The sequence below is a fragment of the Phalacrocorax aristotelis genome, chromosome 5, assembly GCF_949628215.1.
Source record: "Phalacrocorax aristotelis chromosome 5, bGulAri2.1, whole genome shotgun sequence".
Lineage (NCBI taxonomy): Eukaryota > Metazoa > Chordata > Aves > Suliformes > Phalacrocoracidae > Phalacrocorax > Phalacrocorax aristotelis.
The window spans coordinates 3,498,361-3,526,351 of NC_134280.1; the positions used below are offsets into that span (position 1 = coordinate 3,498,361).

The window sequence follows — 27,991 nt, forward strand, 5'->3', positions numbered from 1 at the left end:
TTTTAAAAAAGAGCTACTAAATACCAATACGGTTTGTCTAGAATATATAACTCGCCGTGTTGCACAGCAGGGTGATATGCAGAGCTGAGCTGCAACATAGCGTAATGTATGAGGTTGCTTATCTCGTAATAATGTCTTGATAATTGTGATAGCATCAGAAATTACTATCATTCTTTGCTGAGAAATTGCTTGTTACCATCCTTTTGTTTAAATATGCCTGTTCTGAATTTATTTACAGGACTACTTGGAGGCTTCCCCTAATCTTCCAGATTCTACTTAAAAAGAACCAACAACTTGTGTGTATGTGTGGGAAATTCTTGGTTATATCTTACCTGTGCTGAGCTACCTTTTGTACATCTTCCCAGGGTTTTGCAGATGTGTGTAATACTGAGTTTTTTTCTCTTTTTAGTGTCTTATAAAGATCCAGTACCTTGTCTTGTAAAATGTGTTTGTGGGGGGAAAAAGGTATTAATGACTAATAAGAAACAATCTTTTTTTTGTTGTTAACACAGCTCATCCCTTTCTTTTTACCTCTGTCACGATCAGAGTGTATGCTCTGGTTGTTGCTGTTGAATGTTGGATTACCAAACTGCAGTATTTTGAGTTGGTTGACAGAAGTGGTTGGTTAAACTCCGTGTGTCCGAGTAAAGAAGAGACGGTCTGCTTTAGTGGAATTCCCTGTGAAAATGAATCCCCCTAGGAGGGACCTCTCCTCTGGTCCCAAGATCCCCAACATATTGAGTGTTCATCCAGCAGGAACCAAAAAGTTTCTCCGGCTTGAGAACTTTGAAACACCGGTCCTCATTGCTGACCTTTTGCAGTACGTTTACAAGGCAAGAAAGTCTAGTTTTGGGAAGATAAAGCTGGAAACAAATTCCAGTGTATCTGTGTTGCTCCTCCCTCTGTCCTTAGGGGGTGGTATCTCAGGTTATCAGGCCATAAATTATTAGAAGCCTGAAAACAAACTCCAGGGACACCCCACAAGCAACCAGTTAGCCAGTGTTTTCCATATCATGAAGACATGAGCACAAAGAGCACAATGTCTTCTCATCGTGATCTTTAGCTGCAAGTGCAGCAATCAGAATTACTTATCACAGAGGAACGACTTCCTTCTGTTTTCATTAGTAGGCATCCACAGACTGTTAGGTTACAACTCCAAAAGAGAAATTATCTCTATATCCTTCTGTGCTTTGGAACATGTCAGTGATGTTGTAGTTTACTTAATCAAACTGAACAGGACGCTGATGTGGAAAGTGTGGAAATCGAGGTGAAGGATCGCGAAATGACATTAGAATTGGTGTAGAACTCCGAGCTTCCCCCCTTCCACTTTCTTCCTTCAACTGACATTGCCAAGAGAAAGCATAACTGCAGTTACTAATGTGATAGAAGTTTCCATTAGATTCTCTTTCAAAAATCAAAATAGGGTCATTTGGAGAATACCCTTTCGAACATAAAATGTTAATGACTGCTGAGGTCTGGACAGGACAGATACGCTCCATTTACACAGCCTTAGCTTCAGGTTATCAGAAGTATATGAAACACAGGCAGCTACAAAATAACTCATTACCCCGTGGAAACAAGAATGTCCCATACCTTCAAAATTTCCTTTGAAGTTCATCAGTGTTAGGAATAGACCTTTAAAAATGTTGTTTCCAGAATATTCTTACCGCTATCAGTGGTATCATTTGACCAGATTTACAGTCATGTAACGAAGACTAGTACAAACGGCTATTAGGAAATAATTCATCAGGGAGAGGGAGTGTTGTGGTTTGGAGCGCGAGGTTGGCTGATTTTATTTTAGACGATAACATTTCAGCTTGAGGATTGTGATCCTTGACTCTCTGTGCTGTATGACTGGTCACACAAGCCGTGTTTCTCCTCCATGGAGGAGACAGGATGACTTGAGCTCTTTATGAATAAAAAGCAGTGAGTACTGCAGTTGTAGGTGTGGGCACGGCTAATCATATTTACGCAGTGTGGGAATCCATGTAAAGACAACCCAAGAGTCTCTTTGCTTGTGTATTTGTCAGTAGTGTTTAATGACTGTACAAGCACATTGACTGGGAGTTTGTAATTTGTGCAAAGGATTTTAATGTAATTCACCTGAATATCTTCTGGATGTCTGTCCTAACTGCTCTTGAATACTGGCATTTCTTAAAGTCAGGGCTACTAGTGAGCCTGTGGTGACAGACCGGCTACAAGAATCCTGTTAGTGAGGCTCTTGGAAGAAATCTGTATATTAAAAGAGAAGTTTGTCCCTTGACAAGTGTTTTTAGACTAGTTGATTTTTTTTTTTTTTAATGTTTCTTGAGCCTCTCTGGCCTTTTTTTTTTTTTTTTTTAAAAATGAATATATATATAAAAGGTGGAGTGAGAGAAGGGGTGGACTCATTTCCAGAATGTATGTATGATTTAGCAGGACTGAAAGAGAAGGGAGTTTTGGTGGTGCATGCTCAAGAACAACCATGAGACTTAACACGCTGATAAAAATCACTGGAGGTTGCGATGGACACTGAAGCCAGAACTTAGCGTGGTAATTTGGCTGCCTGCCATTCTTTTACCGTTTTTTACTAATTTATGTACAGGATTGCATGATGATTGGTCGGAAAATAGACAGCTTCATGAATGGTGTCTTTTATTACAAACGTAACTGTCAGATATTATTTAGTTTCCTTAGTTATAACGCTTACCCCTGATACTCACATGACAAACACCGTGACCTGTAGTGCATATCTGTTGGGATAGGAGAAGCGAAAGAAATCTTTCTTGTATGCGTTTGGGCTCATTTAAATGTGTTTCCCTTGAGGGGAAGTCCCACATTCGTACAGGTCCCAGATAAAACCTCTCATTTCATTTCCCATACGAGAGGCAGTGAAGGCAGCAGCAGTCAGTCCCTGAAGAGTGAGCTGTAGCAGTTTCCCGCTTGCTGTCTGTCAGTGCTAATGCTGGGTGCTAAAATAAATGCTCCACAGTACATTTAAGTTGAAAATGCAGCATTATAAAGCTGCTTGAGGTAGTTAGCAGTATCAAGGCAACTTTCTAAGAGAATTAAATGAAAGAGTCAAGAGTAAAACATCCATTCAGGGGTGCGCAGCGACGTGGGTGTGGGGAGGGACAGATGGAAAGGGTAAAACCAGCTGAAAGGAAGAGAAATGTTCCCAGCAAAATGGCTCAATGTGTTTTCAAAGAACAAAAGTAGAAACCCACGTTGGATATACGACTTAATTTATAGAATTTTTAAATTGTTATATAATTGGAGCTTTACCGTGACATTAAGAGTGTAAAACTTAATGTTTAACAGGCTTTATCACCTGAATGGTGTGTATGCCCCCCCCCCCCCCCCCCCTTCTGCATAACACCGGCTAATTTTGCTCTAATTTACTCTTTGCTAATTTCTTCATTTCTAGTGAGTTTGGGTTTTAAATATCTGCCAACTCTGTGAATTCCAACAAGCACTGGCATGAGTAATGAGTCAAATGTTAGAGCAGCATTATTCTTTGACAGTTCTAAAAGGATTATATAACCAGAATTTTAAATAATATTTTTGAAATGTGTAATTTAAAAGGTCCTCGTGTTCTGTAAATGGTTTAATTTTTCATACTGTTTAATTGACATTGCAAAAGAATCACTAAGTCAATGATGATTAAAGCAGCACTTTTATGGATCAAACTCTCTTCTGGGAGAAACTTAGTCATCATGAAAGAGATATAGACATATATTTTGAAGATGCTGCAAGTGAAGCAGGGACTGAATAGGCTTTTCAATAAATCTCTGCCATTGCATCTAACCTGGAACCCCCTTGTAGTCAATCCGAGGCCAAGGCACCTCTAGAGTCAACACTGGATATTGTAGAAAAATTCTGTTGTGCCTTTACAACATGACCCTCACTTGAGAAGGAGAGACTTATTTCACCCGTGTGGTTTCAGCCCAATTTGAACCAAATTCTAAAGAAGTGAGAATGTAATTAAGTTATTAAGTGTATTCTCATGTTGATATTAAGCTGCTTAATTTCCTGTCTAGTAAACTTCTGCACTCATTAGAAGTAAGTAATGAAGTTTTGCTGGGTTTTGTGTTGTTAAGTTTCAAAACTCTGCATGCCTGAGACAGCGGCTGCAGCTCTATACACTTTTTCTTACTTCGTAAGAACTTTTCACTGTATTGTGTCAACAGATATTTTTGTTCTTACTAAAAAATATAATATTCAGATATGCGGTAGGTCTGAAACAGGAAAAGAAAGGAATAGTACCGAGAAGTGTTGTGTCTTTCATTCTTTCCAATTCCCTTGAACAGTGTCTGTTAGAGCATATAGTGACTTTTTTTCCTTTTGAAGCTGGCTAGACTACATTATCCCGTCCTGTATGGAAGAGGAATGGTACAATTACAGACGCAACTGGATTAGTCTCTTCTAAACTCTTGTAGGACATTTAACTGTGGTTGCTAGATACTTCTCTCTTAGTTCATCTGTTGGAGAGTTTCTGTGTGAGATGTGAGCCTTATTGAAATTAAAATATTTGAAAAGTTCCAAGTTATGGGTAACATCAATAAAGCAAGTTATGTAAAATAAGTTCATAAAGAAGAGAAGTAAAGGAGGTCAGAAATTAAGGAATGATAAATGCAGAAAAGCAGGTATTAATGTATCAGGTCAGGAAATAAATAGTGTTACTCCAACAGGGTTGGTGATAACGGAATCAAGATAGGATGGGATTGCAAAAAAAAAAAGAGAGCTGCAAAGTCAGGATTTGCTCAGAGAAGATAAATTGAGAGTAAGAGCAGATTGTCTAAGAACAGAATATAACTGATCTCTCAGATTGAAAATTCACTCTACGTTTGTATCATGTACAGTTAATGACCATATTTTCAATTTTATTCTGTTAAGTTCCCTTAAGTAATATCTCTGTTAAAAAGCATAAACAGGCTAAACTTAAAAATTCACTAAACCAAAGGTAAAAAATTATCAGAGAGAGGAAAAAACCCCTCTAGAATACGATTATGTAATATAAACTGCCCAACAAAATAAGAATAATAAGAATACAAATAAGATCTAGGTTCTCAAACCTCTCAATGAAGCCATTTAGCAAAAGCTTGGAAAAATGCATGCCCTGTGCCGTTTTTCTGGTGATCAGTCAATTTGAATTATATGAACGTGACTCTGTTCCTTTCCTGAAAGAGAAAACCAAAACAAAACAGGAGCTCATCCACCCACATCTCTGTAGCTGAAGGTTTGCCACTAAGTGTCGTGGTCATTGATGAGCAAGAAATTTTCCAGACCTGGCGAAGTTTCTGTAGAACTTAGTAGTTGCCATGCCACGTTTGTTCAGCCATTAGCAATAATAATAAAGAAAAATCACTGCCTCCAAATACACAGACTGTTCCCAGATATACACACAGCAACATATAAATCTGGCCTAAATGTCAGCACTTAAAAGGTAAAAAAGCTAATTGCAACTAAAGCAAATTAGTCCTTCCCCTAAAGATAAGGAAACCAGATCCTGTATATCTTTCTCATCCCTGGCCCCATGTCCCTCTTAATCATGGTCCCTAATCCGGATTTCTTCTGAGTTACATTCCCTATTTGCCCTCCTTTCAGAACTTCCCCTGAGTTTTCATGCAGCCCTCTCCACTGCTGCCCTCCCCATTCCCTGGCTGCTCCCGTCGGGGAGGCTGGTGGGGGCCTTTCCCATGGCAGATCCCGCAGGATTTTCCCCTCCAGGTGGAGCAATGGACACTTCAGCAGCCCTTTATAGGTGCAGGAGGATCCTCCCTCACCTTCCTCCTTTTCAATTCATTCATCTGAGCAGAAATTGAGAAACCACAGTAGGAAATTTCTGCAGCAGAAGCAAATTGAGAAACATAAGTAGAGAGATGTGCCTTTAGTTCAGTCGTTTTTAGCACCAGAAAACAGATGAAAAGCCCTATACATCAGTGTTTCAGATGTGCTGATTCCGTTAACTTCATTGCTGACTTCACTGTCAGATGCATTTATTTTATGAGCCAGGACTTCAGCCAGTCTTAGTCAAAGCAGAGCTCTCCTGCCCTTCCACATACACTTTGCAAGAGCAGATCTTTCAGCTGCCTCTTTGCTGATGGTCTGCTGGTGCTGTGCCAAACCGTCTGGGAGGCGTCTTCCTGTTCTACTTATACATGAAGCATCATGGCACTTATGGGAGGCCAAATAAATTTAAATAGTGGATCAATCTACAAAATCATAATTTGTAACTTAAATTATTTCTTTGGAGGGGAACAGATGACTTTGTGCTAAAATGATAGGCTTTTTAAAGCCTCTTTCCAGGCTTGTACCAACAAGGTAGGGAGACACAGCAGTTTGCAGAGCAGGTGAAGGGTGTGATGGATATGAACGGCTGAGGGAAGATGTTACACAGGGGATGTTCCAGTATTTTGAAAAGGGCCCTTAATGTGATGTTCTGTTTGTAATATTTTCTTTGTCACTTGAAAAATCCATAATTTTCCCTGCTGAAGTTTTCCCTCAGCTAACTTTATTCTTTCTTTCTCTTTACAGGGTTTGTGACTGAAGTACTTCTATTTACTCTCCTGTTAATCTCTACCTCTCCACGGAGAGCTGGTAAGCCTAACTTTTGAAATGTGGTCTTTTGTAACAGTTTTGAGCAAATACAACAAGCGTATAAATGTAGAATATTTTAGTGCATTTTTTGCATCCCGAGTAACTGGCAGTTATGTCTAAGCTGGACTTTGTTCTGGAACAGCAGGAGCCTCAGGGCAGCAGTTTCTTCTAAACATGGCTCTCGTCTGTCTATGGTATTTGTCTTGCTCTATAACAGTTGTCCTTGAATACAATTTTTGATGTATTTATCTGGCAGCATTCCATGTACATCCATTGTCAATGTTTTATGGAGACTGAAAGATTCAATAGTTATGAAAAGTGTTTTTAACAGTTAAGATTCAATTAATACCTCGCAAGTCTGGAGTCTCATCATGAAACCATGGCTCCTTGCTGCATCTTTGTGGGGGTATAAAATCAACAAACCAACCAAAAAAACATTTAAAAGACCCCACTGGGAAAACTTGAACAATTCCTTGGAATGTGTCTGCAGACTCGATTGTCCATCTCAGGGCTTTGGCTACTGCTCTTGTGGAGTATTGCTCTTTTGCACATGGTGTAAGTATTTATTTGCCCTGCACTTGGCCTTGTTGAACCTCATGAGGTTCACACGGGCCCACTTCTTGAGCTTGTCCAGGTCCCTCTGGACGGCATCCCATCCCTCAGGTGTGTCAACTGCACTGCTCAGCTTGGTGTCATCTGCAGACTTGCTGAGGGTGCACTCGATCCCATTATGTCATTGATGGAGGCATTAAACAGCACTGGTCCCAAAGTCCCAAAACGGACCCCTGAGGGACACTACTTATCACCAGTCTCCATCTGGACATTGAGACATTGACCACTACCCTCTGGGTGCGACCATCCAACCAATTCCTCATCCACCAAACAGTGCACCCATCAAATCCATACCTCTCCAGTTTAGAGAGAAGGATGTTGCGGGGACCACGCCAAAAACCTTACAGGAGTCCAGAGAGATGACATCCATAGCTCTTCCCTTGTCCATGGATGCAGCGCTCCATCACAGAAGGCCACTAGGTTGGTCAGGCAGGACCTGCCCTTGGTGAAGCCATGCTGGCTGCCTCGGATCACCTCCCTGTCCTCCAAGTGCCTTAGCATAGCTTCTAGGAGGATCTGTCCCATGATCTTCCCCGGCACAGAGGTGAGGCTGACAGTTCGGTGGTTCCCGGGGCCCTCCTTTCTACCCTTTTTGAAAGATGATCCATCAGGTTCCTCTGCCTTATGTTGTATCCCCTTACATAGTCTAACGTCTGGTGGAAACAGCTTATGTTAGTCTTATCTTCATAGCTGTAACAACACGGCTACAAGGCCTTACATGAGTGAAGTGGGATCTGGGAAAACTTAACCTTGCCTGCTGCTTCTACAAGAATGTTAGCAAGTTTTATGTTCTTTTTTTCTTTCCCATTTTAATTGTGTGCTGTATTTTGCTATTAGTAATTTCTAATGAATTGCTGACTTGGAAGTGTTATTAAAAATACAAATGGCTTTCTTTTACTTTCCTTTATGGTCCTGTAATGTCCAGAATATTTTCATTGACTTGGGTGTATGAGATGCTACTGAAGAATCTGACTTCCTTTTTTCCCTTTTTTTTGGATTGTTTTGATATTTTGTTTAACAGCTCAAGTTTGCTTCTATTTCTACTCATCAAATCAGGGAAGTTTTATTCTAGCTCCATGATGAAAATTCTCTCTAAACACTTTTATTTAAGTTTTTTTTTTTTTTGTAAAATCTTTCCTGGAAGAGAAATTTGGAATACAAGCACATATGGCCTGCTTAGGATCTTATTTCAGCATTGCTCAGAATACTTACATAAGTAGATAGGGAGAGCAGGATGATAGAAATTTGGTGACCATTGACTTCCTGTCTCGCTGGTGCTGGTACATTAGCCCTTATCAAAGTTGGAAGAGCAGCTACAACATAGCCATTGTAGGGATTGGATCAATACCTGGCAAAGAGCCTGAAGGTCAGATAAAGTACTTAGGCAGGCAGCATGCCAGGCTAAAGAGATGTCAAGAAAATCAATTAGATACTAAAGAAAGAGCAGCAAGCTAACTAAAAATCCAATCTTGAAAGGCTCTTTATATTTTGAAGTCAGCTTATTAGTGTTAGCTATATCTTTATCTCACTAATAAAATTACGTTTGTTAAGCAATTAAAACCAGACTTGGGTCATACAAGGCTAGCACAAAACTGACTGCGAACACCTGTACAGCACTAGATTAGAAATAGCTACAAGTGGTGGAGATTAGATCAAACGGCTTTTAGGGTACGGCATTACATAACTTGTGATTAATCTGCTCTCCTCCTCCCCATATTGATTACTTTACCTATGTGCATTTGGCATATAACTTAGATACTTTCTCCTCGGAGTGGTGATGGAAAGCGTAGACTTTGAGCTTGTCTACTGGTGCCAGGTAGTTTACTTAATAAATTATAGCTGTCTGAAGTCAATAAATAAGAAAGAAATTCAGAGTGGTGGGTCATCCCTTAGCTTTCCTCTCCCCTCCCCAAACCACAGTGACGGAAAGCAGCGTGCATTTTACTAGGTTAGCAGTTAGAAACATGAGTGCTGTGAGCAAGTGTGTTGCAGGAACACCTTTTGGTACCAAAGAGCCCTTGCTGTGAGCGTGGCCGTGTGAGGCAGGGAAGCTGCTCTCCTGCCTGGGTGCAGATGCCCTTCTCTGCTCTCCTCTGCAAAAATACCCACTATAGAAGAAATTCACCACACGTTGCTACCTGAAAAGAAACTCAAGCTATTTGTTCCACACTGAATTTACTGGCAAAAATTCATAAATTAATTCCTGTCAGTTAATCAAGCTGCCCAAGGCTTGAGCTTGTGAAGGTCTATAAGTGTATGAGTATGATGCATCTTTTCGCCAAGTGGCGGGAAGATCACACGCAGGAGTGCAGGGTCCTTGCACCCGTGTTGTGCATCACGCCGTTGCCACGTTTTCCCTCGTAGCCAAGACGTGGTGTGCTGGCTTGCGTCCAGTCTTGATCTGATGCAAGTTGTAACCCTCAGAAAGTGAAGCTGAGGTTGGTGGAAGAGAAGCAAATTCCAGGTAGTTTTTTGGCAGAGTCCCCAGCCGCTCAAACCGCCTGTATTGCTGTTGTAGACTCTGTCGTGAGACACCTTTGCGTAAAATTCTGGCCTTGGTGAAGTCACGGGTTTTGTCAGCTTTTCAGGGATAGGATCTCACCTCTGTTGTGTGGGACTGAAAATATCAGTTAAAGGTAGTTCGTCTTGTTGCTTATATTGATATGTTCATCCGTGGACAGAATGTTTGATGGCATGTTGGTTTTACTGGCGTGCATTTGGGTTGACTGCTAAACAGCATTCTTTTCTCGGAAAGGAACGGCACTACTTTCCACAAGGCTTTTGTTATTTGTACGCTCTCTTTTGACTGACAGTTTTGAACTTCGTTAGCCAGATGCTGAAAACGTCATGCGGTTTGCATGCCCATACGTGTGGGTACGTGGGTGTATATGCATGCACATACATATCCCCTTCTCCATACATCACTGTGACAAATTCCTAGAACTGAAATAATAATTCCTTTTTCATTTTGACTTTATGTGGAGATGCAGAGTTCAATATATATTAATGAAACAACAAAAACTGTCTGTACATAATTAATAAGGGTAATTTATTTTATTCGGAGTCTTACTGGATGACTGAGGAATCAGAGTAAGGAAACAAAACGGGCACAAATAATGACAGCAGGAATTTGGACTCTCACTGAGGAAAGGGCTCGAGTTCTTTATTCATTCGGTGCTGCTCATTTTCCTGCTTAGATGTATTTTGTGATAACCCCAATCTACAGTTTCAGCACATGCACCAGGCTTTAATTAATTCAAACCTTTTTGTTGCCAATGATCTCACCAACAAAATATTGTAGGAAATAAGTAGTATCGGTCTTCTTATACCTACATTTTCTTTCCAAGTCCTTGGTCTCCTTGCCAGGACAAATCCATAACATTCTTGTCAGTATTCACTAAGATTATTTTTTTTACTCACATCCAGATTTCATTGGCTGGCCTATAAATTAATTCAATCCCAAAGGATATGAAAAACTTCAGAATTTGAAATGTTGAATTCTGAAATTTCAAAAACAGTAAACAAAATCAAGTCACTTCCATGACCATATGCATTCCCAGTTTTGATCTGCATTGGACAAAACTTCTTAAATGTCCAAATTTTACCTATTTAAAGAAAAATGTCATTAAATCTCCCCATCTGCCTGCCTCTTCCAGATATCTGTGTATTTTCCATAGGACCAGCTTTATTTGATGGAGCTTTATTTTTAGGAAGCTGGTGAGGATCTCCACATATTTAACATACATATATACATATATCTGTGTGTACGTGTTATCTAAAGAGTACTGCAAGTAGCAGACAAAATAGTAGCTTTGAAGAGTGGTGGCAGTGATGTATGCACAGTAAATTAGGAAGATTTGTGTGAAATCCTTTGTACTGTTCTGGAGATCAAATGTAAATCTCTATAGAGAATGAAAGTTACCTATTACGGATATTAAACAGAAGCTAAGCCTTCAGTATGAAATAGGGAGAAGGCAAGTAAACTAAGGGTAATAATTTAATTATGAATATTCCTTTTTTGAACATTAATAGGTACTCATGTCTTATTCAGACTGATTTGTAAACTTGTGTCAAGGGTTTTTATAAATTTCAGGTGACTCTGAAGGCTCGAGACACAATAAAGTCACTACAGTTTTGATCTCTCCTTCATCCATAGGCTCTGGGGATTCATACTAGGACAGGACTAGAAGGTCCCACCTTACCGTCCTATTTCTCTCCAATAAAATGTACTGTCTCCCGTATGGTGGGGAACACGTAGCTGTGTATTCAGTAGCCTAGGCTGCTGGTGTGCGTACAAATTGGTGGTGGTGGTTTAAGTTGCTGTGTCCAAATGACCTGGAGCGGCCCTTTGGCTGATTCCTCCTGGTGGACACCAAGCTCATCCACGGAGGAGAAAGGCAAATGGCTGAGGTCCTTCAAGTCACGCAGTCGTGAGTTGCCAAAACCATTCGATCTTTCAGGTAACAGCTGGTTCTGCAGGTGTCTGTCCGTGACTATGGGGTCAGATAATGATCTCCTTGAACGACAGTTTGGGAATTCAGTTCTCATAGTTTCACAGCAAAACTGAACAGCGTTTAAATAGTGAAAATGTAAAGCCCTGATTCTCGTGGATAACCGTCCTCGTTGCCTATGCGTATTTCACGAAAGCAGTATCACTAAGAAATGTTTTTTCTTGTCAATGTTGTCACTTTCCATCAAGGATATTTTTTTCTCTTTGCAATAAAACAGGTATTTTAAAATTATAAAAGTAGAGCAAAGTGGGAAAGTCTGTTCTGGCATTGACAATTCCCTTACATCATCTTAAAGAGAATGCACAGGTAACTGGGCTCCAGTCAACCGTTACAAGAAATGTGTAGCAACCCTTTCCAACCCAGCCTAGGATCCGTAGCAAGAAGTAAAACAGCATGCATCTGTGATATTCCAACTTCTACACACACATTCTGCCAGTAATGGTTTCAAAGCTAATTCAAGTTTGGGGTTTTTTTTTGCAGTTCTGCAAATGATTTGGGTGCTTTGACACAAGAATTCACCAATTAAGAAACAAGCAAAGAGACTTTTAAATAAAACTTACCACGTTTCGTCAAGTCATTGAAAAGCAGGAAATTACTGTTGCTCTCCAAAAAGCAGCTGTGTATATACAGTGACATTTTATTTAATGATTCAAACGATAGTATAAATATACATTGTATTACTTGGTATTCTCATTTGTATTGCAGTCCTGTAAAAGAGCCTTCAGCATAGATGTCAGCTGTAACAACTGAGGCTTTATACAGGGGCAGTAAGAAACCCAGACCTCGGTGATGTAAGAAACATTAACTGTCTTTTAGAATCTGATGCTGGAAGAGTCTTATATGTACTTTTTGAATCCCATCATACTACATGCTGGTCTGCTTCTCCCTTACTGGGACTCTATGTTGTTATTTAATATTAAGGTGAAAAAAAATAAATGTTTCAGGAGTCATTAATGTTAAACTTGCAAGAAAAAAATAAATACCCCCGCAGCAAAATTCATCATACACAATTGAAGTACTGGATCCATTGTAAAGTAGATGATAGAAGAGTTATTTAAGGATATACCCTCCTTGCCTTCCACATACTGTCCACGTTTCTGACACACATACGATGCCCTCCAAGCTCAGCTATTTGACCCAAAACGTTGGCACAGTCTCCTGTCACTGGTTTGTAGAGATGCTGGAAGTCTTGCTCGCATCTCTCCTAACTGCTGCTGTGGTGTTAGTGTGGCTTCTCATATAACCTGCTCTCAAACCACTTGAGTATATTAAGGTGTTGCAAACTCGACCACAGGTGAAACTACTGAGGCAGCTCCTTGAGCCCCGAGCCCTGGTTTATTTAAATGGATGGCAAGCACCTGAGAATTGTGCAACAGTTAATTCCCTTGGAAAGAATGCAGCGGGACTAGTTGTAGTGTTTCCTGCTTAGGAAGGTATCTGGAGAAGAGTAGGGAAAGATTCTTATTCAGAAGAGGCAGCAATTCAGCTGGAGGTCTTAGACCCTGCAGGGTGCCTGGTGTGAGCTCCTGAATAGAGTAGAAATATAAAAAATAGATCGCTGTCATTGTTGGAATGATGCCTGATGAATAATGAACGGTGAAAATGAACTGTGGCATTAAGGTCATTCTGTATTTTAATTATAGAGGGGACTGTAAATTATCTAATTATCTGCATTCACTCTTTCAGAGAGAATGAGAAGCCTCCTGCCTGCGGAGGTGGCTGACCTCGGCCTCAGCATCGGGCTGGAGCAGGAGATGGGAGCTGACTGGGCTGCTAAAGCCCCCTTGTTCCCCTGGAAATCCATGCTTGATGGATTTCAGAAAGAAACAAGAAACCTAACAAATCACGGGATAAGGTAGATGCAGACACAATCAGCTTTGTGAGCACAGGGTAGGAGCCGCACTAGAGCCCCAGGGCTGCAGCATCCCCAGGACATGGGTGCCTGGAGCCGGACCAGAGAGCGGGACAGGGTTTGCTGCGAAGAGCTGTAGGATACAGTGTTGTAGGATCATTGCTTCTCTTTGTGCATGTTCCTGAGGCCTTGGTTGTGCTGTAAGTTTGTAACTGTTCCTCTTTTATGTTTAGATTTAAACTGTCCGGTTGATTTATGCACCTAGAGGGCTCCCAAGTGTACCTTGCCCTCTGTGCCTTTGTGAGGTCTAAGCCAAATCCTGTGGCTGGCACGGCAACTCTGGCTTAAAAGCAGAAAGGACAGTCTAGAGCATTTGCTCTCTGCACGGGTGCTGATACTCTCACAAGATAATTCATTTCTTCACAGCCAGGCAGCAGCTTGGTTTAAAACCATTTATATGAAAATAGATTCTCCAGGAAAGAGAATACACTGCTATTGCGCTTTTATAATATGGTGCTACGTTGTGCTCTTGCAAGTGAGCTCTGCTGCTCGGTGCCACTTGCTACTTGAACGGAGTGTAAGCAAGTTGGGTAAGGAAATAATATGCATAATATGTATCTTAACTTCCTTACTATTCTGAGAACTTCAGCTATGTTCAGTGCATTACTTATAATTAAAATATACTTATCCTGCCCTTAAGCACAATTTATTTTGCTGACAGTTGCTTCTTTCATGATGGCATTGCAGGCGATACCCAAGCAAAAAAGTGCTTTTTTATTTTTTCATTTCATTTTGACAAGACCAGTACTGGTTATATTAAACATAAGGCAAAGTGTGGTAAAGCTATTAAACTAATAACTTTCTTGAAATGAATATTTAAGATGGACACATGCTGGAAGCTGGACCACGAGCACAGGGATTTGTTAATTAATTTAAGGGCATCTTATTTCTTTCCTTTTAAGGGCTAAGCTGTTGTATGCTTTGGTTCTGTAAGCTTTTGAACTTTTTTGCCTGCTTATTCTAAATGCAGAAGAAATCTCATGTCTATTTTTTTTAATCTGGAAAGCTCAAAGATGTTACTTGTGGTTAATTTTCCAGCGAAGAGAAACTCAGTCATGTGAAGGAAAATGACACCAATTTTATTCAGTCCATCAGCGCTGATAATACACTTGTAGAGAACCATCTGCATTGATGAGATAGCGTTTATGTACCGCTACACGTAAATCAAGCCGTTTTTTCCTGAATCACCGCTTGGGGAGATTTGTGCTTTTTAGGGGTATTTGTGATTCATTTGTGTTGTTGTTGTTCTAGGAGAGGTAAGATAAGGACCGGTCTCTAATATTGGAAAACAAGAACGGCACATCAGCTTTGTTTTAAACTTCTTAGTTGGTTGGGGATTCAGTGTACATGTGAAAACAGACTGAATTACCATGTCTTGAAGATGGGCAAGGAAATGATTAAGTGACTCTATTTCTATGCAGATTGGGGCTACGTAATTAAATACGTACTTACAGACAAAAGCAGAAATGAAATTGCTTCCTCAGTTCAGAGAAAAATAATAGGAAAGAATATAAAATTGTATGACTAAAGAAATAAATGGGAGCAATAAATGGCCAGTCAATAGGGTGTTTTGGTTAGAGAAGGTCAAGCGAACCTGATCTTTTATTCTATTTTTAGGTTTTTTTCTGAAACTGCAGGTTAGGCTGAAAAAGATAATGTAATAAACCTAAACTTAAATAAAACATTTTAAGCGAGTCTTATCTGAAATGTTGATTAAGAAATATAAATCATTATCTGGCACATACTAAATACACTGAGCTGGCTAACTGCCTTCAAGGGTAGCTTAAGCAGCTAGCAACTGAGAAGTAAGTTTCTACTAGAGACTCGTAGGTTGGTTCTAGATCCACTGCTGTTTCGTGTTTCTGTCTATGACCTAGAAGGAAACAAGAAATCATTACTGATTATATATTGATACCTATGGAGAGATAGATAGATACGGAGCTATTCTGTGTGTCGTGGTCTCACACGCGTGTGACAGAGGGAAGGGTGCAGGCAGGCGCAGTGAAGAGGCCACATCACTGACGTAGAGCGTGTCCGGTTTGGGTTCCCCAGTCCGGGACAGGCGCGGACGTGCTGGAGCGAGCCCGGTGGGGGCTGGAGCGCGAGATGCCCACGGAGGTGCTGGGAGGGCTGGGCCGTGCAGCCAGGAGGGCAGCGAAGGCTGAGCACAGATCTTACGGCTGCCAGGAGAGAGGGGCTGAGCAGCTTGGTCCAGCCAGACCTGCCAGGAGCAGGAGGTGGGACCGGAGGTCCCCAGAGGCCCATTCCAGCCTCAGTTATTCAGCGATTTGTGCTTGGCCCTAACAAACTCTCTGTGTGGTTCAGTCCTGGGGTTCACTATCCTTGTTCACGAGCGTTCAGAAGGATTAAGAGCATCACTAAAATGCTGGCAAATAGCTGTAGAGAGAAAGTATATGTTCTCTTTACGTGGAGAATATGATATATTGATCTTATCAAACTAAAAATTGCGCATTGGCATCATCTATAATAAACTATGTGGTGTATAAAACCTTATTTAGCATACAAAGGTATAGTGAGATCCAGGACTAGAAGCTAAAACTAGGCAGCCTTTACTGTATATAAGGCGCTTTTTTTTACAAATGGATGTGATTAATCATTATTCTTATGGTCTGTAGGTGCAATGCCACATTACTTTTGATTTTTATCTAACTGCTGTCTGGTTTTAAAGCAGATCTGCTTGTGTTCCCAGACCTGTTAGTGACCGAGTATGGTTATATCAAATTAATTATAATGTGAAGCTTTGCTCTAAGTTATACTGGAAGTTAAGCTAAAGGAGTACAGTAGTCTGCACTGCACATCTGTAAACCTCCTTTCTTCACCGTGCTGCAAAAGGCTTTTGCAGTTGTGTTCTTGCTGCGCTCAGGCTGTCGTTGGAGTACCCCAAAGAATTTTTAATGGATCAGCCAGAGAGGTGCAGTTTTGTAGAAACCAGTAATCCAGATGGAAAGATCAGGGAACAACTCTACAATAAATTATGAATAAATGAGCATTTGCCCAAATTACTTAAGACACAGCTAATGAAACTAAGATGCCTTCTGTCTGGGAATGGGTCTGAATGCGTTCTGTCTTTTAGAAAGGCTATGTTTGGGTTTTGAAATATGTAAACACTGCCTGCTTTTCTGGCAAGCCGGGCCGTTCGGACCATCTTGCGTATGTCGTGTGTCCCTTACCGTCCTTCTGTGCGTTGCTGCGCGCGTCGGCTGCGGTGCCCGATGGGACCATCCTGCCCCCTCGCCCTACTGTTCCTGTTCTTTATCCACCTTACTCCTCATTCTCGTTTGATTTATATATGTTGACAGGTTTTTTTTTTTAAATAGAAGTCTGGTAACACAGGAGGGCTTAGGTGGAGAGAAAGTCGTCTTCTATCCTAGTTTCTCCTCCTTAGTAAAAGTGCTGACTAAACGTTTTGTGATCAGTTATTAGCTGGGCATCCCCCGCCGATACAAAGAGTAGACACACGTCTGGCTGTCTGAGCACTTGTCTGATGCTTCTTCTTTGAATATGTGTGATTAATTCAGCCTCTCTCATACGGTTGCTTTTCTTCAGGATCATTTGATATATTACGTAAACTGCTTACTAAGATATGTCGTCTGAAGCTTGCATTGTTTCATGGAGAACACTGACAGTCCCGCTGAATTTATAGCCCTGATTGCCAGACGAATGCTGATGCTTGTTTGAGTTGTAATTCAACGTACTGCCTACCTCCCTCTGGTTAGAGGGGAAGCTGTTTATGTTGTGGAATTACTTTCTGACGTTGATGCATGAGGAAGTTATTCCACAAAACCTGGAAAACACGGGGCATGCTGTAAGAAATTCAGTGAATTAACCAGGATAAGGGTAACCTTCCAGACCGGCCAAAAGTATGGAAGTCTTTCCAAGGATTTGTGTCATCCAAAGGCAATTGTGTGGTGCTCTGCAAAGACTCCTACAGGACAGTCACACTTGAAATTCCTGCAGATTAGCCTATCATCAAGTCATCAGGATCTGCTATTTGAATAAACACAGCTGTTGTTTTCCAAGAAATATGGCAAAGAGCAGCAAGGAAGAGGGACAATTAGTGTTGCTAAATGCCAAGAAACTCAAGCTGGCATAGTTCTATTTATGAGAGTTCGGCTTTCTGGAAACACTTTTGCAACACTGTGACTTAAAAGAAAAGAAAAAAATAGCCTACCTATCCTATACCAGTGCCTCATTCATGTTTTTATAAATTGAATAGGATATGGAAATAATTTCCTGGTGTGTTTGGGTCTTTCTTTTTTACTTCCTAACATATTTAAGTTTCTCACAGCTCCTTTTTCTGCTCCTATCTACATTTTAACCAAAAAAAGCGACATTAATGCCAGAGTACTTGATTCCAGTTTGCTTCTCTCACTGTCATCTTTTATGTCCTCTGCCTTGCTCTGAGTTGAGCTCAGGCTCGGGAGAGAACTTATCATTTGATTATTATATTGCCATCAACAAGCAGCATAGCAGTTCAATCTGTTTTGTTCTCAATTCCCCAGAATATAGAGGCCGTGTTGTATTTTCTGTTGTCTCCCAGTAACAGCACCTGTACAGATGTCCGTCACACTCTTGGCTGACCATGCATTAGTGTTCTTGAGACTGCAGGGAAATGGGTAGTTTAAAACCACCTATTCCAAATTTCCTATCCTCTGATCTTGTGCCAAGGAGAGTTCAGCCAGAAAAAAAATCAGAAACCAGAAGCGAGTATGTATATAAAATCTGTTTGGGGGTCTTGTGAGTTAGGCCTGAGCATACAGATACGGTGGGAAAGAAACGCATTAGGCTTTGTGTTTCAGATGGATTTATTTTTATAATAACTTCTCCTAACTTCTTAGTCCGTACTAAAGAGAAAAGTGATTATTTTGGATAGAAAAATGTCCCTCCAGTGTTCTTTGCTCTTGGTGACAGAAAGATCCAGAGAAAAATTAAATAGGACTAAAATGTTTCTTCAGTAAAATCCCCAGATTACACTTTACAGCATTTCACTCCAAAAAATCTGCAAGCTCTATAAAAAATATAGTTAAAGGCTTCTTTTTTGAGTTTTGGCTTCTACAACAAATCTTTCCCCCAGAATAATACAGCGTACTGTTTGTTAGTGTAGCCAGTAGACCAATAAAGGACATGTCTTGAACATGGAAAGTTATGGTTTAAATGTTCTGTTGTACCTTACTGACTGCCTTGAGGAACCATCCTGCTACCGGCTCACGTAGGCTCGCTGGAGTTCTGATTTTGGATATGGAAGGGCCTTGGTTTCATCTTGATAGTTCAAAACATGTCCTACCAAGCATCAAATTTTGTACAACAGGGAAGCTGACTCCTACGCAGCTCTCCAGCCTTCCTCTTTTAAGCACGATGCGCTTCTCCCTAGCAAACACCTCATGCAGCCGTTAGGCTCTCCTCTGAATAGCAGAGGCTCGGTTCAGAGACCTGAAATAGTGGGGAAAGAGGTTAATTTGGAAAACAGAGGAAATGGAAGAGTTCTGGCATCATTAAAGGAAGAAAGTGGAGAGAAAACGAGAGAATAATTGCATAATGCACTTATGGACAGAGTGGTGGTCTCACGGCAAGGTGTCAGCATAGACTGTCAGACAAAATATGGGCAACCGAGACAAGATACTTCCCTCTGCGTCACTGTGAGGCGTCTCATCTCGTACACTTCAGCACTTTATTTATACCCCCATTTTGGCAATGTACATAGAGCAATTTCCTTAGTAGTTAGAGCATTTTATATCCAAACTGGAAATCATCCTGATATCTCTATTTGTTATGGGAGAAACAATGCAAAAATGTGTTAGACCTAGAAGAGAGACCTAAGAAGTTACGTGCAATAACAAGCGTCGGAGTTGTCACAGGGATGGAAGAAGCGTAACAGGCTTCTAAAAAGCACTTAACAAAGGCCTAGGCTGGCTATCCAAAACCAGGGTAAAAGTGCCTTGGGAGACACAGTTATACCACCCGAGGACTTCTGGAACGTACCACCTGAAATATAGACAGAATTCAGAAGCTTTTAACAATATTTAAAAACCGAAGCCTGAAAGGATTGCGTATTTGTGGGCATAGGCTTATTTGTGGGGCTAAGCTGTTAGTGGCTTTGCCACAGACCACAGTTCAATGTTCAATTTGCTAAGTAATTAAAAAAATTCATCTTTTGGGGCCCAGCTATGTCCTAGTCCTACGTGTACTGAAAAGAAGAGAAATTGAATTATTTTCCTTGGACATTACTCAATTGACCTTCCACTGAATAGTCTATCTCCTGCTTCTGCTTTTAAGCTTATTAATACAAATTTCCAACTTCTTCATTCCTGCTAATGTCAGAAAGTGCAGAATAAAAATTTATACGTGTAGCTGAGTCCAGACAATCTGGCAAACTTTATTCAAAGTAAGAATAGGAGCTCTGATAAAATGAATGATTCATCTGCCGCTGTAGCCACAGGTGGCATCTTCACTACCTATTTGTATCGCTTCAGGTATAATGTCATATGCTTTGGCACCATAAACCTCTGGAGAGATGTCTTGTTTGTGAAGTTAAATAGAAATTCCTGGGAAATATTTTCATATTTCTTTTCTGTCACTGTACATTGTGGAACCACACGTTGGTGTTGGTCCACGCTTTTGTATCTTAATAACGGAACCAGAGTTTGTAAATATTGTTGCGTGACTGAAAAAATGTGAACGTGGAAGTTAATAAATTGATTTTTGGAAAAAAAAAGCCAAACTATAACGTAGGAATTTCTGGAGTTAGTAAATAGAAGCAAAAGCTACCTCTGAATTTATTTTTGTGTGGAATTACCAAGTAAGAATGGCTAGAAAAGTTCATTTTATTTGGCACGTGTATTTTTTTATGGAACGTGATGTAATGTTTTTGCTGAATACCACCGTGGGATCAACTATTTGGATGCAGCTGCGTATATTTTGGGTTTGCAGCACATAATTTACATGTTGAGAGAATACATGGCTGCTCAGGCATGGCAGTGGAAATACCGTAGCCTTCTTTGCCAGCTACATCCAGCCTGCTCCTGCGCCCTGTCAGTGCTTACGGTGGTTGTTGCTTTTGCACTGCTGCAGGGATTTATTACGGCACGGTGGAGTGGTCAGCGCTGGAGCGCTTGGCATATGCTGTTCAGCAGCACGGGAAGCCCACGCCTGTCTGGAGGCCCCGGTTACAACTTATTCTGACCATCACAGTCTTGTAGGAATTGGGTGCACATGGCATTTCTTCCAGCTTTGATATTTCCTACTGGCTGATACTTGACTACGCAGGAGCATGTCTCCATCTGAACCTACATGGCAGGGATCTGTGCTTCATGCTTACTATGCACTTTGGGCCGAATAATCTTAAATGGAGCCTGTGAGTCCTAATAGAAACAATAAAATAGAGTAATAGCATTAAGTTAAAAGAGGTAAGAATAACAAAATACATTTTGAAAATATGTTTGAAAATAAGATAAGTGGTATACACTGAGGTAGAGGGAGCCAATTTTGTGAGTCTAGGCTCCAACAGTAATGATGTGATTTAGATTAATTGCAGTGTTTTATTGCTTTGAATTGAAAACAGCATTTTTATAGGCTAGACAGCAGGTGCAGAATATCTCAAAAGCAAAGATCCAGTTTTCCTGAATGCTTACTGAGTAATAAAACTGGGAAAGGAAAACAAGACAGAAAATTCACTACACAAAGTGACTTTTTTTTCAAAATCGAACGTCTCACCCTCCCCCTTGTCTTGAAGCATTCACAGGTCTCTAGGGAGCGTATTTTTATCATGACTCGCTGTGCACCCTGAAGATTCAGATCCAGGTCTGATCTTTGTATAATGTGCCGTTTCGAAGCATTCGGTTGCGCGGATGAGATTTATTAGGGGCTCTAGAGTGCCTAATTGTAGAGGCAAGTGCTGAGCACCATGATGCAGCATTATCGCAGAGCAATTGCTCCAGAGAACCCAAATGTACAATGAGTCCTGTTTATCATTAGCCTGTACAGCAGTATCGCTAAGTATGTTGTTCTGTCTTCAAAATAAAAAGAGAGTTTATGAATGAGGCACTTAGATCTGTGGCAGCTGCCCTCCTGAAAGTACATCGTTACTAGTTTGCAGCAACAGTGCTCAGCTTTCTACTGAAAGTTGCTGTTTGTTAATTCTGTAAGTGTGCGGCGGTAGGAGCCTGTTGTGGAATCGCTTTACGCTGCTCAGCACTGAAAGTGCTTTCTTCCTCGTTTAGCCAAGAATTGTTCACCCTGATGTGATTAAATGCTGAAAGGTACGCATTTACCGTCTCTTTCTTTAGATAGTCGTAAGTATGTGGTGCTGTGCGGTCTGAAACAGCATTTTGGTTTGTCGAAGGCAAAGAGAACATAAGCTGATGGAGTGCTGCGTGGTGAATTGCAGGTTCCCCATATGCTTGGCTCAGGAAGAATATGGCTTTATTGGTGTACTGCCTCTGAGCTCCCTTCAGGGAATATATTTAGAAATCCATACCATGTTGGAGCAGGATAGGCTGTTCTGCAGTAAGTAGAGGGCTCCCAGGGATCCTCTGGAATAGGCTGAGAAAGGCAGGGAAAGCTCTGGGCTCTGCTAGTGACGGGGAGCAGCAGCACACATGATGGAGGCTTTCTAGGATCCCTCTTCATCTATGAAGTCCAGCATCGCCAGATGTTACCCATGGTGATTTGGTTTTCTTGCTCCCTCAAGAAGTTTTCACTTTGTTTCAATAAACAAAACAGCAAACGCTTCTTGTTGTACAGGAATTTGCATCTGGAAATGCAAATTCATCCGTAGTAACAAAGGGAAGAAGCATCTGGGCTTTATTTTGGCAGCAGAAACTACAGAGAGACCTAAAGAGAGGGGAAACAGGCTTAAATATAAACAAACATTTGTCATTTGAAATAACAATGTGATCTTGGTGTTTTTCAAGAGCTGACTAACCAGTTAGTTTCCTTTATTTTCCTTGCCATTAATTTCCAGGTTGGCTTTATATATTTGATAACAATTAGGAGAGAAATCACTTATCTTGGAGGCAGGAATCAGTCTGAAAGACCCACGCAGGAATATTAAGAATGGCTGGCTCAGCTAAGATGTCTAGACCTTTTTGCGTCTGGTAATTGAACTGACTGCTGAGCAGGCAGCTGCCTGTGCTGTGCTTCAGCTGCCGTGGCTGCGGCCATGGCCAACAGCTGCAAGAGGCCTCCTCTTTCTCTGGAGGTTTCTACCTGTTCCCGGAACATGTAGAGGAGGCACACAGCCCATATACACATTGCATTTAAGTGCAAATAGAAAAATTTACATCAACGTGCACAAGGAACGTGGTCAGATGTTGGCCAAGGATTCTGATCAGTTTGGTTCCGTTTCTGCTGTTACCGTAGATTTCCTGTCTGGCTTTATGCAAACCCGTTTAGGTTTTCGAACTCACGTGTCCAATGAAAGCTTTGGGTGCTTTCCATGTCTGAAAATCCCATCGACTGGGTTTTCAATTTCTCTGTTAGACAGAAGCAGATACATCCCTGCCATTCACGGATACCATCCATCTGCACCAACAGATGGGGCGTGTGGAGTCAGGTGAGCCGCACCAGCGCGGGTCTGACCCCAGGGGCACAACCCTCAATGTAAGTAAGTAGATCTTGACAGTGGGGTAAAACCCATTTTTAGTCCTTTGCTTTTAATGAGTTTTACAAGAAGGCAGATATTACCCAATAGTTCAGTGTCTTTGTGAAAAGACAGCTGGGAAGGGACAAGCAACCTCTCTTATTTTAGTGTTTATTGCATAAGATAAGCACAGGAAGCAAAGAGAGATAGCTGAAGAGGAGAGATTTATCCCACACAACACTGCCAACGACACACAGTCTGGTAAGGGCACACAGGGGTCGCTTGTTCCTTCCGTACTATAGATAGGTTCTCCTATCTATAACAGGAGAATTAAGTAATTTTATATAGTTTTAGGTGTAAAGAATGAAGGTTTGTTTAGTATAGATGGTTACAGGAGTGGCTGGAAAACTAGGTTTCATGTAGTTGTGACACTCTGAAATATTTGCTATGTGAATGATTGAAGTCTCTGTCATCATTTGTTTTCCTCATAACCCTGTCCTTATGCTAGTCCTATTTACATTTTTAATGTGCTTATTTGTGTAGCAGCAGAGCGAGAGCAGGTCTCATTCAAGGCAGGCTTTGGGGTTTTTTTTCTTTCTACTGTTTGTAATTTTCTGGTGTTACAGATCAGGTTGTAGTTGTTGGCAGTGATGCATGCAGAGAGGCAGAAGACCCAGATTTTTGTTTAGCATTTTTCAAAGAAGAAAAATATGTTTGGCATTTTAATTTTCTTAAAACATTCTATAATTTGTTACATCTTGCTCATTCATAATGTAAAGCTAGGGAGAGATTGATACCATATAAATAGTTTCTGAAGGCTCATGGGTGAGGAGTACTTGTGGAGTATTACAGACTGTAATGTTTAGGTTACGTGTGCTCAGGAAGGTCCATTACATGATTTGAATTTAGAACGTGGAAAACTTTGTATTTGATGGAGCAGCCTTTTTGCTGGTGTAAATTGCCGTGCTTCCATTGACTACAGCATCTTGTACTGGCTGGAAACCCACTGCAGTAAGCTGAGCTTTAGTTTTGTGGCCCTGTAAAAGCCAGACTGTTCCAAGTTAGGTAAAGGAAGTGGTCCCTGCTATGAGGTTGGCTAACTTCTGTTTTTATTTAAGCTATGTTATAATGAGGCTGATAAAAGGTAGTTGGAGGATTGGAGAGGAGGCAAGTGGAATAGGGAGAATTGTGCTGTAGCAGTCAGGTAAACCCCATTCTGATTTATTCACCTCCACACAAATCAAAATATTTATTCTGAGGGTAGGTGACAGGACATCCAAGTCCCTTGAAAGCAGTATGAGGTGAATTATGGACAGGAGCAAGGAAAAGCAGCAGGACTCTAGTTTTGCTTCTTTATTTCTTCCCCCACCTTCACCTTATAAGTGAATATATTTTTCACAAATACATATTGCAAAATAAATCTCCCAAGTGAAAAGATCATTGTATGTTTTTAACGCCTTAGTAATGCTTTTTGCTTGTCTGCGCTGCCTTTCCCATGGATCTGAGAGTGCTTGTAAAGTAATCGTCACAAAGATCTGCATGAGGCGGGGAAGAACCGTCTCTGCTCGACAGATGGGGACTCTGAGGCACAGATGGGATTTCATGACTTGAGCAGAGAGGCAAAAGCCACGCGCAGCGACATTGCTGAACCTAGAACATCTCATCTCTCCCAGATCCTTCCCAGGCCTAAGCCGACACCACAGTTCTACGTGTTAGGGCAGGGCTAAGTCAGGAAAATGATGAAGTAATGCCTGTGGCTCTTGCTGATCCTCAGTGCTTCTGTGTGATTTCCGCTAGCGCGTGTGCAGCTTCAGCGGGGCTGCGTCCTGGGGAGGAGGGCAGCAGGGGATAAGGAGCTGGCAAGACATCTTCAATGGCAGACAACATTTTTACCTTTTTTGGTACTAGAATTTTGCTCATCTTGCAAAAGAACATCCGATGTGGAAATACGTTTTATTCTCGTACAGAGTAAAGGAGTCTCTCATCCTACCTGGTAGCTATCAAGTCTCCAGGAGGAGAAGATGGTTGGAAACGAGGCCGGTTTCCTTCAGAAACCCTCCTGGGCTCTGGTCATACCTGGCAAATACTGAACCTTGCCTGTGAAATGTTGTGATTTCGAGGAAGTGGCAAATTTCGAAAAGTTCAGCTTTTTGTCTATTAAATGTGGGGAGCGATCCTTTCCTACTGCATGGTGAACTGTGAGAAAAATGCACGAAAGGCTCTGAGAATCTCAGAAACTGAAGTAATAGGGAAAGGGGGGGCTGGGCCCCAGATATTTTGAGTAGGCTATATCTAATGGCAACTGTTTAAAGGGAGATAAACCACTTCTGTCGTTCACTAGCAGACAAAATTTCCCACGGGCTTAAGACCCATAACTGGTGGCAAGAGGCAAACATCTACCGAGCGCACAGTCTCCAAGAAACCCAGGCAATTACGTTGTCCTTTGTGATTCTTGGCCTTCAACGTATTTCCTTTTGGAGGTCAGGGCAGGCTTCCTTGCCGAAATTCTTACTGATGGGAGAATTAATTGGTAAATGGATCTGTGGGAGGGAATGGTGTCCTGAGCAATGCATCCTTCAGTGAGTGTTCACCGTGTAATGGACAGAGGTCTTCTCCGTGAGTGATCACCGTTTCGTCTGCCTTGCATCCTAGAAGGTACGTTTGCATATGTGTCGTTCAGGAATTAAGTGATTTATTTTTTTAATGCTCTGGTGTAAGAAACACATGCATTACATTGAGTAATAGCGGTTCGGTATCATTTTACAAAACAAATGAGGAATAGTATGCTTTAGAACTAGATTTAGCATGTCAGAATTGAGAGCTCATTTTATATTTCGAGTTTGAAGATATTATTAAACTTTGCATTGCTGTGAATTATGTATCAGTCAGCACATTATCAAAATAGCAGCATCTTGAAATACTTATTGAACAAACATGAAAGCAGCTTCTTAGATTACGTATCAAGCATCTTTACCCAGCAAGAAAAAATACAAGCTTTCTATTTTTCGTGTAATAAAGGGCAAAGAGATGCAATAAATAGCTGCTTTGGGGAAACATCATAAAATATTCATGGAAGTCAGCATTCTTGGGGAAAAAAAAATTAAAAAAAAAGAAAGAGGAAGTCTAAAAACTCTGGACACAATAGCGTAAACCTCCATGGAGACCATCTGTGATACAATAAAGAAATTCAGTTTGTCAGTCACAGGTAGGGTTTTTTGTGGCTGAAGGATCTCAGGAAGCTAAGATTCACCAGGTGCTTTGGGAAACGCTCCAAGTTCATTAAATGCGATGGTGATGAAATCAAAGAAAAGATGATTTTTTTATAGAACACATTTGTAATTATTTTCATTCCGTATTTTAAACATTTTTCTTAATCTTTTTTGGTACATTTTTCTTGCGAGGACCTTATTAGGTACTCTGTGTAGATAATGGGCTAATCTAATGCTAAACAAAATGGTAACAGCGTGAAGTCATACCTCAGTGAGCACTCAGCTGAGTCCTAATGCTGTCATAATTTCTTAATGTTCGTTTTATTACAATAACCTACAAGTTACCCAGGAGGAGGTCCCTGTTTGCTGGGGACTGTGCAAACACTGAGTAATAAATGTTCCCTGCCATGCAAAAACGTGTGGCTTGTGGGGATGAGGCAGCAGAAAGGTGAAGAATGAGGTAGCAACAGTGAGATGGTTTTTGTGTGCTTGGGGCACAAAAGGTCCTAACTCATTAATGACGATATCAGCTATGCAGAAGGAAAAGAGCAGTAGATGAAGGGCAGACAGGAGGGAAAGAAGAAGGTAAAGGACCCTCTTTTCTGTTGCTGCCACAGGACACAACATCATCTGGGGTCTTTGCACTGTTCACTACTGTCACTTAAGAGGAGGAAAGAGAGCATATCGTCCTCTCTTGAGGATATGGGTGGTCTTCTCCATGATGCTCCAGGAGATGCCCATTTCAGTCCCTTTCTTCAAGCTGCCCCTTCTCTGAGGTGATGAAATTGATTAAATTTACTTATAATTACTATTATTAAAAGCAACAATTTATACTAGTTGTGATGCAGCTTGCGGCCATAAGCAGTTTTACTGCAGAATATTACTCAGCCACTGTTTAAATGATCTCTTTTGGGAAATAAGTGGCTGGATCGGACGTCCGGTTCTCGGGATGTGCTGCTGAATACAAACCTCTAGGGTCTCTTTCCACAGCAACGGTCTGAAGGACTTACCAGCGCTAACACGCTTGCAGACATCGTTAGCCCTTGTAGGTAGCCGGGGTAGCGGCGTCAGCCCCCCTGCACTGGGTGCAGGCTCAAACTACTCTGTAATCCGTAAAATTCTTCAGGCAGAGCGTAGGCATCCCCGAGTTCCCTGGCCGGGTTATGGAGCCTGTCCAAGGGAGGGTAGCTTTGTCACTGTAATTACATCTGAGCTTCGCCTTTGCAACGCAAAGTGGCGTCAGGACCAGTCTGTCATGCTTTTCCAGTAAAAGTAAATACAAAAGACCTCCCTTCCTGCATCTTTACATGGTGGAATATGCTTGAAAAAAACCCCTTGTTTTTAAAGATTATTATGGATACTTGTTCTAAATAATGCTACAAAGTGCACCTGTTTCTGACACCACCCCTGCCAATGAAATGTACACCAACCCTGGTCAGTAGCTGTCAACAGACTTGTTTCAGTGGTAAATCCACTGTAAACCACTGGAGACAGTAAATAATTTTATAATCTGATTTTATCTCACCTCCCTATTCATATTATAGCCCTCATTTTGTATTTGTAGGAAGCA

At 41.2% G+C, this 27,991-nt stretch overlaps 1 long non-coding RNA gene across 2 annotated transcripts in view; it reads left to right on the plus strand.

Annotated features, from left to right (window-relative positions):
* The window catches only part of LOC142057204 (uncharacterized), a 223,548-nt gene that overhangs the window by 116,976 nt on the left and 78,581 nt on the right, over positions 1-27,991 (plus strand). For both annotated transcript variants that reach the window (XR_012660572.1, XR_012660573.1), the window contains one exon: positions 6,517-6,579. This is a non-coding gene — a long non-coding RNA (uncharacterized LOC142057204). The remainder of the gene's footprint in view (positions 1-6,516; positions 6,580-27,991) is intronic.